Source organism: Ascaphus truei, chromosome 4 (assembly GCF_040206685.1).
Source record: "Ascaphus truei isolate aAscTru1 chromosome 4, aAscTru1.hap1, whole genome shotgun sequence".
Classification (NCBI taxonomy): domain Eukaryota; kingdom Metazoa; phylum Chordata; class Amphibia; order Anura; family Ascaphidae; genus Ascaphus; species Ascaphus truei.
Genome location: NC_134486.1, coordinates 155,237,804 through 155,250,303, shown reverse-complemented (window position 1 = coordinate 155,250,303; position 12,500 = coordinate 155,237,804).

Genomic DNA, 12,500 nt, shown 5'->3' with positions numbered 1-12,500 from the left:
GTCACCGTGAGCCACAATTGGGTCCACACGGTAGGCCCAAGGATGTCTGGGAGCCCCGGGTCAAACCCACAGGTGTCTGCGGGGCCTCGGGTGGTTCCCATGGGGGTCTGGGGAACTCACGGGTGCTCACTACGGGTCCGCGGTGCCCCCACAGAAGTGGGACCACACATCATCATCCCCGCACCTACGGCTCGGAGGTGCCCCCACAGAAGTGGGACCACACATCGTCATGCCCGCAGACTACGGGTCCGCGGTGCCCCCACAGAAGTGGGACCACACATCATCATCCCCGCATGTGTCACCCGTGGAACCACCAGCCTGCTACCCTTTAGGATACCCGAGGATTCCCCGCGGGTGGTCTCCAGAGGTCCCACGCAAAACCACGGAAGTAACCCTGAATGTAAAAAAAATAAACCTGGCCTATACATTCAATACATACACCCTCCCCCCCAACACCTACAGTACAATAATGTGCAAAATAACTATTATCCAGATATGGATAATAGATTAATTGCCCATTATTAAAAACATTAACTAGCATATACAAATAAATAAAGTACTACTGACCTCATCAATACGAAGTGTCCGATGCCAGCGCCTTCCTTCTCTTGCCCACACAAAACATAGCCAAAACCAAGCCAATACATTGCAATTACATTCAGATATCAATTAACCCCTTAAACACCTTATCGGATAATAACCGCAAAGGTAATTAAGGGGTTAAGCCACACAGGCACGATACCCACCCTTCACCCATGAATTTGTACTGTGGCTTCATCATGCAACTATATATATATATACTGTATATATATACATACAGAGAGACAGAGAGAAAGAGAGAGAGAGAGATATATACAGTATATATATATACACACGTTATATACACACCCATGATAAACCAAATATACAGTACAAATAAATGTAGAAGGGTTATCAAAACCATACTGTTCTACAACCAAACACTTCTCCATACAGACACTACATTAAAAATCAATTTCCTTTAAAAATCCTAACTGATCTCACAATCTACTGTACTGTATATGATCACAAACCAATGAAAAAAGTCACATTCCAAAATGCATAAAATCTATGCACCATACTGTATACATTCTGCAAATTAATCAACGTAAACAAAAATCAATTAGCAATCATTATTTAGATCTCTAAACATTTCACACTCAATCATGAACAATGAAACCATTAACAGATTCACGCCTAGAGCAGAACAATTAAGCCTTTGAAAAAATATAAGTACCGACAAAAATACAACCTTTCCAAACCAAGCCTACAGTACCTACAGTATCCCTGACCTTCCTCAAACACACAATACAATACCAAGGAATAATACATCTATCTAATTTTAAAATACTTTAAACTCACAAAATAATTAAAAACACATCTAATCCAGCTTTTAAAACATCATCATTTCTTACCCTGAATGTATACTGTACAGTATATCTCTCTAGACATATATATTGTACATACATACATACAGTGGCAAGAAATGATATACCACAAAAAAATAAAAATACACAGGTTAAAAAACCTTTTGAAAAAATTAACAAGTTAAATAAAATACATTTCTTTACTGTAGTTCACTTACCATTACTTGCCCCCACCGACTCCCGTTGCCCAGCTTACTCACGAACCAATCCACGATCAGGAACCCATAAAATAATAAACCATTGAAAATAATAAACATTAAACTAAAAATCCAAACCAATCCACGGGTCTTCTACTTGTAATACACCTTCATCTGTATTCTTCTTTCTTCTATCTCCTTCCGGGCGGGGCAGGGCGTGGTCTTCTTTCCATCATCGGCCACGCCCTTGTCTTTTTCCTTCTCCGGAGGTCCTTCCTCCGCGGCGTCTGGCTGCAAAATGAGACGACATAGGCTTTTAAAGGCCTATGACGTCACATTTTGCGTCATGGTTCCCACGGTCCTGATTGGACCGTGAAAACCATGTGTGTTGGCCGATAATAAAAAAATGATGACGTCACTTAAAGGGAATGAAAGCACAGCCAATCAGAATGGCTTTGCTTCAATTGCCTTTAAGATGACGTCATGAAAAGGCACATGGCCGTGCACACATGGTACTAGAGCCAATCAGAGCGTGGGAACTTTATCCCTACTCTGATTGGCTCTGGTATACCATGTGTCAGGGGCTTGGGGGAGAAAGGATGTGACGTCAATGAAAACCTGTCACGTGGTACGGTAGCCAATCAGAGCGTGGGAACTTTATCCTTATTGACGTCACATCCTTTCTCCCCCAAGCCCCTGACACATGGTATACCAGAGCCAATCAGAGTAGGGATAAAGTTCCCACGCTCTGATTGGCTCTAGTACCATGTGTGCACGGCCATGTGCCTTTTCATGACGTCATCTTAAAGGCAATTGAAGCAAAGCCATTCTGATTGGCTGTGCTTTCATTCCCTTTAAGTGACGTCATCATTTTTTTATTATCGGCCAACACACATGGTTTTCACGGTCCAATCAGGACCGTGGGAACCATGACGCAAAATGTGACGTCATAGGCCTTTAAAAGCCTATGTCGTCTCATTTTGCAGCCAGACGCCGCGGAGGAAGGACCTCCGGAGAAGGAAAAAGACAAGGGCGTGGCCGATGATGGAAAGAAGACCACGCCCTGCCCCGCCCGGAAGGAGATAGAAGAAAGAAGAATACAGATGAAGGTGTATTACAAGTAGAAGACCCGTGGATTGGTTTGGATTTTTAGTTTAATGTTTATTATTTTCAATGGTTTATTATTTTATGGGTTCCTGATCGTGGATTGGTTCGTGAGTAAGCTGGGCAACGGGAGTCGGTGGGGGCAAGTAATGGTAAGTGAACTACAGTAAAGAAATGTATTTTATTTAACTTGTTAATTTTTTCAAAAGGTTTTTTAACCTGTGTATTTTTATTTTTTTGTGGTATATCATTTCTTGCCACTGTATGTATGTATGTACAATATATATGTCTAGAGAGATATACTGTACAGTATACATTCAGGGTAAGAAATGATGATGTTTTAAAAGCTGGATTAGATGTGTTTTTAATTATTTTGTGAGTTTAAAGTATTTTAAAATTAGATAGATGTATTATTCCTTGGTATTGTATTGTGTGTTTGAGGAAGGTCAGGGATACTGTAGGTACTGTAGGCTTGGTTTGGAAAGGTTGTATTTTTGTCGGTACTTATATTTTTTCAAAGGCTTAATTGTTCTGCTCTAGGCGTGAATCTGTTAATGGTTTCATTGTTCATGATTGAGTGTGAAATGTTTAGAGATCTAAATAATGATTGCTAATTGATTTTTGTTTACGTTGATTAATTTGCAGAATGTATACAGTATGGTGCATAGATTTTATGCATTTTGGAATGTGACTTTTTTCATTGGTTTGTGATCATATACAGTACAGTAGATTGTGAGATCAGTTAGGATTTTTAAAGGAAATTGATTTTTAATGTAGTGTCTGTATGGAGAAGTGTTTGGTTGTAGAACAGTATGGTTTTGATAACCCTTCTACATTTATTTGTACTGTATATTTGGTTTATCATGGGTGTGTATATAACGTGTGTATATATATATACTGTATATATCTCTCTCTCTCTCTTTCTCTCTGTCTCTCTGTATGTATATATATACAGTATATATATATATAGTTGCATGATGAAGCCACAGTACAAATTCATGGGTGAAGGGTGGGTATCGTGCCTGTGTGGCTTAACCCCTTAATTACCTTTGCGGTTATTATCCGATAAGGTGTTTAAGGGGTTAATTGATATCTGAATGTAATTGCAATGTATTGGCTTGGTTTTGGCTATGTTTTGTGTGGGCAAGAGAAGGAAGGCGCTGGCATCGGACACTTCGTATTGATGAGGTCAGTAGTACTTTATTTATTTGTATATGCTAGTTAATGTTTTTAATAATGGGCAATTAATCTATTATCCATATCTGGATAATAGTTATTTTGCACATTATTGTACTGTAGGTGTTGGGGGGGAGGGTGTATGTATTGAATGTATAGGCCAGGTTTATTTTTTTTACATTCAGGGTTACTTCCGTGGTTTTGCGTGGGACCTCTGGAGACCACCCGCGGGGAATCCTCGGGTATCCTAAAGGGTAGCAGGCTGGTGGTTCCACGGGTGACACATGCGGGGATGATGATGTGTGGTCCCACTTCTGTGGGGGCACCGCGGACCCGTAGTCTGCGGGCATGACGATGTGTGGTCCCACTTCTGTGGGGGCACCTCCGAGCCGTAGGTGCGGGGATGATGATGTGTGGTCCCACTTCTGTGGGGGCACCGCGGACCCGTAGTGAGCACCCGTGAGTTCCCCAGACCCCCATGGGAACCACCCGAGGCCCCGCAGACACCTGTGGGTTTGACCCGGGGCTCCCAGACATCCTTGGGCCTACCGTGTGGACCCAATTGTGGCTCACGGTGACCCAAGGAGACCACCTGAGCGCCATGGTGCTGGCAGGATCCACCAGCAGGCCTCCAGAACCTGTGGAATGCTGCTGGTAAACTGTAGGTCTGTCCAGGTGCCCTGCCAGCCCACCGGGGACTAGCGTGGGGCTACGTTATGGACCCTGAATGTAAAAGAATAAATCTTGTATTTATGGGGGGGGGGGGCACAGGGGGTGGGTAATGTATTTAATAAATAGAATGCTGTTTATTGTGGGTGATTGTACTGTTTTTATTGTGGGTACTGGGGTGGGGGTGGGGTGTTTCCCCAACGGTATGTGGGTAGGCCTCCCTTGTGGGTAGTTAGTGGGTGAGGGTTGAGGGTGGTTAGGCCTCACGGGGTGGGGGGTTAGAGTGGGAGGGTATGTACAGTAGGCGTCCCAAGTGGTGGGTGAGGGTGGGTTAACCCCTTCATGACTGTAGCGGTTAATAACCGCTATGGTGATTAAGGGGTTAGGGGACATTACTTTGAAAGTGTTATTTTTTTTCTCTGTTTTACTGTACAGCAGCGGAGGTTGCCATGGGTAGTGGGTAGTGTATTGAATGTATTTATTGGTTATTATGCGTTAACCCCTTCATTACCTTAGCGGCTATACGCTATGCTAATGAAGCCTCGTTTCTGAACTTTTAATAATATTGTGCAGGAGCAGGGGGTCCCCTGAGATTAGATTTCTGTCTCAGGGAACCCCCTGCTCACTCTACAATATTATTAAAAAGACAGAAATGCTGCTTCTTTACCATAGCGCATAGCCGCTAAGCTAAAGAATGATTCTTTAATGATGTGTGTGTTTTATTCACAGTGTAGATGTTCTCCGGAGCTGAAGCGCACAGGTTTCAGGTCTGGGGACCCCGTGCCCCCCGAGATACAGGCCCCTTTAGGGGGTGCCGGTATCCCTCTGCTCTGCTTGGTTTACAGGCCGCGATCACGTGATCGGACCTTTAAACCAAGCAGAGGGCTACCGGCACCCCATAAAGGGGCCTGTATCTCGGGGGGCACGGGGTCCCCAGACCTAAAACCTGTGCGGTTCAGCTCCAGAGACCCCCTGCACATCTACACTATCAATAAAAATGTATTTCAAATGTATTTATTTGTATTTATTTATTTATTTATTGCGGGGATGCTGTGTGTGATTATTTTTTATTGTGTTTAGCGGGGGTGGGTGACGGGGTTTATAAATGTGAGTTTATAAATAAAATAAAGAATATTATTTATAGGGGCCTTAGAACAGAAGTTCCCACGCCAATTGCGCGCTCATTGCTCTTTTGTTACAATGTTGCTGGTCTTGCGGGTTTGCAGTCTGGCAGCAAAAAGCAGTTTGTAGTACTGAGTGTGAGATAAAGTAACCAGTTCTTTTATTGCTGAAGTCGCCACTAAAAACTTTTATTTACAAATACAGTACAAAAACCGTGCAACACACAACAACATTCAGTATCCTTTGTTTAAGTACAGCAGGTACTATAGGGTAAAACATGTACTGTACAGTACAGCACAACATTACAGTATGGTCTCACTGAAAGTCCTCCCCATTTTCCAGCCATGGCCGATGCCTTGCATGGCGCAAAACGCCATTAATGCAGTCTCTAACGCCTCTCATTACAGGATCTGTAACAGGGTAATAGCGCTGCATTTCTTCCACAATCTTTTTCCTTAAATTGGCAGGAAGGGCATTTTTTTGGCGATTCCCATCATAGTTCACTTTGAACACCCACTCGCAGTACAATGTGTAGGGAACATGGTGTTTAAATATGATCAAGGCATACTTGTGTGGTATACCAGCACTCCTCACCCTATACTTCTCCCTCAGCGCCGGTGTCAGATCGCACAGGGAGATGTCGGGCACTGTTTGTATGCGAGCGGGTGTAGGAAGTCTTTTGGGAGCGGGTGTACTTGAGGCGATGGGCAATGGTAGGGTGTCTGGGAGGAAGCTTTCCTCCGGTAGTGGTCGCCGGGTTGTCTCCTGGCGTGGTCTAGATGGGGTTGTCATGTCCTCCTCAATAGCATAGTACACTGTATCTTCTGGTGGAGGGGGTGTGCTTGGTGATGGAAGGGGGTCGAAGGTACCATGCATCACATCCATGTCACCCCCCTGCTCCAGCGTCGGGGAAACAGGGGCATTAACACCGAGCAAATAATGTATGCCCGCTATGTCTGCCTCTATCTTGTCCATCCGTTGATCCATCCGTTGCTCCATATGTAGCATCCGTTGATCCAGCCGTTGCTCCATATGTAGCACCGACTCCAGAAGCAGATCTAGCTTTGCCAGCACACTAGAATTCCCGGGGAGATCCACACTTAGCCCATTCAGGATCCGGTCCAACGAGCTGCTTGTGCATGGCATCTGGAGATCTGGGGGGATGGGTGCAACGGAGGATGAGATGGGGGTTCCCTGGAGAGAAGCGGCATCGATGGAGAGTGGAAGAGGTGACCTGGGGATGCCCGGTACAGGAGAAGCTGCAGCGTGGTGGAAGAGGGATGGAGAAGGTGACCGCTGGATTTCCGGGAGAGAAGCAGAGTCGTCCAAGAGCAAAGGAGACAGTGACCCGTTGATTTCAGAGGCAGCAGCATCTTCAGATGGAACCGGAGAAGATGGGGGTGGAGAAGCCGGGCTGAAGATTTCCGGGACAGCTACAGCAGAGTCGTCGAAGCATATGGGAGCAAGTGGTCTGCGGATTCGGTGAGTTGGCTGCCATGCGTCTTGCGAACCGAGCACAGTACCGTATTTCTTCTTCACATAATAAGGCTGACGTGTTTTAAAACCCTTAGCCTTTGGGGTCAGCAGAAGGTTTTCTTTGTTGGCCTTAGCCTGTCGCTTTGCCTTTGGCTTGGGAACGGTAACTGCCTTTCTCTTTTTCAGTGTGGCAGGCACAGCAGAGGTGAGATGATTCTTTCTTCCATAGAACCGGGGATGCTCCATGTAAGCGGGAGGCACAATGCAGTATCTGGACAATGCCTCAGATAAAGATCAGCAAGTGGTGGGCTATGCAACGTGTACAACCTTTTATGCATGGTGGCCAGGTACAGGTGTTGAAAGTGGGTGGTCTGTTATGTGAGTCATTAACATATAAATACACCATCCATTTTGTGGATTCACTGCACATTGAATACACATCGACTAAACATCGAATACACATTCTTGTGTTTGTATTTCTTTCTACAGTACTCGCAGCAATGCCTGTTAAGAAGATTTCAAAGGATCTCAGCATGAGAATGAAGGAGATGTACACGAGCGGACAACGAATTGCAGATATCCAGCGCTGGTTAACTGCTTCTGGCCTCGTTGTGCCATCAAGCACTGTGTGCTATCATGCACAAGGAAAAAACAGAGACCGCAAAAAGGCACCAAGGGTAACAAATGCGTAAGTACTGTACAGTATACTGTATTTATAAAACTTAACCAAAAAAAATATAGAAAACTGTAGTGTACATCTACAGTATACCGTATTTATATAGTATATTTATTATATTACAACAGTATATACTGTAGTGTACTGTATGTGTGGTCAATTTATATTTTTTGTGCAGCAGTATACACTTTTGGTATATTGCAATTCATCTTACAACGAAATATACAGTATATGATGTGTATTTATTATGATATAACAACAGTATACCGTATTTATATAGTATATTTATTATATTACAACAGTATATACTGTAGTGTACTGTATGTGTGGTCAATTTATATTTTTTGTGCAGCAGTATACACTTTTGGTATATTGCAATTCATCTTACAACGGAATATACAGTATATGATGTGTATTTATTATGATATAACAACAGTATACCGTATTTATATAGTATATTTATTATATTACAACAGTATATACTGTAGTGTACTGTATGTGTGGTCAATTTATATTTTTTGTGCAGCAGTATACACTTTTGGTATATTGCAATTCATCTTACAACGGAATATACAGTATATGATGTGTATTTATTATGATATAACAACAGTATACCGTATTTATATAGTATATTTATTATATTACAACAGTATATACTGTAGTGTACTGTATGTGTGGTCAATTTATATTTTTTGTGCAGCAGTATACACTTTTGGTATATTGCAATTCATCTTACAACGGAATATACAGTATATGATGTGTATTTATTATGATATAACAACAGTATACCGTATTTATATAGTATATTTATTATATTACAACAGTACTGTATACTGTATATTTTGTCTATTTATATTTATAGTACAGCAGTATACATTTTTTGTATATTTATATTTACTGTATATTACAACATTACATGTACAGTATACAATATACATTTTATATTGCTGCATATTAATAACACAATATAATTTCTTTGCATTGTAGGGAGACTACTCTTCTGGTGGACAGAATAAGTGAGGAGAATGATGAGAGGAGCGCATTAAGGGTTAAAAACACTCTTCAGGAAAACCACAATCTGACTGTATCCGAGAGCAGCATAAAGAAGATGAGACGCAGAATTGGATGGAAATATGGACGTGTGAGGTTAGTAGTGGACAGTACAGGAGGTACTGTACTGTAAAGTAAAAATGTTGTTTTGCAAACTGTACTGCGCTGTGACGCTAACATTTTTTATTCATTGTCATTACAGAGCGTACCCCATGATACGGGACGCAAACAAAATCAAAAGAGTGCTCCAGGCCCAGGCATGGATCGACAGCGGTGAGACTTTCCAGGATTGCATCTTCACTGATGAGTCTACTGTGTCGCTGGAGAGATTTGCAAGATTTGCGTTCCACAAAAAAGGCCGCATAACTTTGAAGCCACGGCCAAAACACCCTGTGAAGCTGCATGTGTGGGGTGCCATCTCTAGGCGTGGACCGGGATGCATTGTCGTCTTTGAAGGTACAATTTCTCAAATATAATGCCGCCTAATGCACTGTACTTGACTAGTGTTGCCTTACCGTATGCACTGTACTGTACTATTGAGCACTTTTCTTTTCTTGCTATAGGAATCATGAATAAAGATTTCTTCCAAGACAACATTGTGCCCGTGATAGTGCGATACATCACACAAGACTTTCCCAATGGTCATCGCTTTTACCAGGACAATGATCCCAAGCACACCGCGTCGACGGCGCATATCCTTGAGCGCGGCATCAACTGGGTGAAGACGCCAGCGGAGTAAGTGTAGTAGACCGTGTCCCATTTATATGTTCCCCACTGTTTTTACTGTGTACTCTATCTCTTAAACTAATTGTCCTTTCTTTCCAATCACAGATCACCAGACTTCAATCCGATCGAAATGGTCTGGCATCAGCTGAAGGACCACATCCGTAAAGTGGCGAAACCCTCCAAGAAGGACGAGTTGTATACAGCCATAATGAGTTTTTGGAACGATGTACTCACCGAGGAACGATGCAATAAATATATAGACCATATTGCCACTGTGTTGCCCATTGTCATCGCGCGCAATGGACAAGCATCAGGAAAGTAGTACAGTGCTGTAGTATTGTACAGTAGGTACACTATGATACAGGTAAGTATGGCACAGATTTTAGCTTTCCCAATAGTCAGAGTTTACAGTAGTTCCAGTATACAGTACAGTAGACTAGTTTGACATACTACAGTAACTGCCTACTAACTGCTCCATTTTTTCTTTCCAGAGAAAGCTGCACCAGCCACCTACTGTACAGTAGGTCTACCATAATACAGTACGCACATACAGTACAGTACAGTAACTGAACAAAGTTTTTGTTTTCTTGTCGTTCCAGGAAAAAGGGTGCACCAGAGGGGAGGGGGGGCCTTGTGTTCGTCAAATCTGCTTGTGCAGTCAAATGTACAGTATATAAACAGCAGTAATGATGTACACAAAACCTCTCCTCTCTCAATGAACTACTGTACCGCAGACACAATGAGGATACTGTTACAGTATGAAGGGAAAAAGAACAGGATGGGTTATTTAACATTACAGTATACTGTGCAATATTTATACTGTATATTTATATATACTGTATTTTTATTCTAAAGGTATTCGAGAATGTACTCTACTAGATGAGGACCTGGTGACTTTCAACACTCTCAGACACACAGAAAGGATTATTTCACATCACTGTATATTTATCCTGTATATTTTCAGTAATTTAGAAGCAGTGGCTGTTCTGAACAGCCCAGGGCCAGATTAACAAAACAATGGCTTGGATTGGATTAGCCAGACGATTGATGCTTGGCCAGGGAGGGATTAAAAACTCTAAGGGAGGGGGTGGGTGGTGTAGCTGTAGGATTGTACTGTGTCAGTATTTCCAACGCCAGGTCACCCTAATAATTGCATGAATAAACCCCCAAAGACAAGGCCCAAATATACTAGTACAGTATACTGTACAGTACTGTAAAGTATGTATTATTGTGTGTTGATGTTTTGAATTGCTGTTAACTTGAAAAGTTTCACCATTGTATTGTACTGTATTTGTAAATAAAAGTATTTTGTGGCGACTTCAGCAATAAAAGAACTGGTTAATTTATCTCACATAAAGTACGTGAATACGACCGCAATCACCATTGTACAGTAAATGGGTGCATAGGATGGAACGACAGGTGCTAAAGGGGTATAAATATGATACTGTATTTATCAGTATTGATCAAAGAGAATTGATCAGAAGGATTCCCCTTATAAAGTATACAGCACTCTATTGTCATTCATACAGTACAGTATACTGTAGTAAAAGGTAGACAACACATGGTCTTGCAGTACAGTATACTGTATTACTAAAAATCTGTCAGGTTGACCAGAATCACTGCGGATATCGGAAAATAATACAATTTTATTAATTCTACGTACTGTATATAAGGGGAATCCTTCTGATCAACTCTCTTTGATCAACACTGATAAATACAGTAATTTATCTCACACTCAGTACTACAAACTGCTTTTTGCTTGCAATAAACAAACAAACAGGGAAGCGCTACTGTATACTGTATGAGTTAGGATCAGGCCCAGCAGCCACTTTATGTTGAAAACCACATATGAAATGAGCATAAATTTGCATGAATAATTACACAAAAATATATAAAATAAATAGCACAAGTCTCTGACAGAGAGAAATTGTCCAGGTGGTGTGGATACAGGTTAATGCCCCTGTCTGATAGGACAGACTCGGGCAAGAATGGCCTGTGAGAGGTGAATATCCAGAATGGTAGCTGGGATGGAAAGCGCTACCAACTGTGCAGGTATTGAAGTGTGTAGAAATGGGAAGGTGCCGTAGGCATCAAATGTGGAAAGCGCTCACCCAGACTTCATACACTGCGCTTTTTGCTTGCATACTGCAAAGCCGCAAGACCAGCAACATTGTAAAAAAAGAGCAAAAAAAGAGCAATGAGCGCGAAATTGGCGTGGGAACTTCTGTTCTAGGGCCCCTAGAAATAATATTCTTTATTTTATTTATAAACTCACATTTATATATAAAGTATATATTTATTTCTCTTCATGTATTTATTTATATTTATTTATTAATTGTGGAGCTGCTGTGCGTGAGGGGCCATGGCCAGGATGGGGGGGGGGGGGGTAACGGTACAGTATGTGGGTAGGGGGTGAGGGTGGTTAGACCTCACAGTACATTATGCACATTGGGCCCCCCTCCTCCCCACATTTACATACTGTACACTACACGACATCAATGCAGGGAGGGTTTACCAATGCAGGGAGGGTTTACCAATGCAGGTAAGGCTTTAGGCCTTTATATCTCTCTCCCTTCAGTGTAATCTGCTTAACAGAAACATTAGGGGGGGAAGGGGCTTTAGGCCTTTATATCTCTCTCCCTTCAGTGTAATCTGCTTAACACAAACATTAGGGGGGAAGGGGTTTTTAAACAATGCTGCTGTGTATAATGTATAAGGTTTTTTACAATTAGATAGATGTAATCCTTGGTATTGTAAGGGTTAGTTTGTTTTTAAATTGTCTTTTCTGGTTGTTACTTACAGTATATATTGATTTTGGTTTACTTGCTTGGTTAAAATACTGTAGTTAAGTTGACTTGTTTGGAAGTGTTTGTACAGTATTTACTGGTAGAGTAGCTTGCAATTATATTGTTAACATTC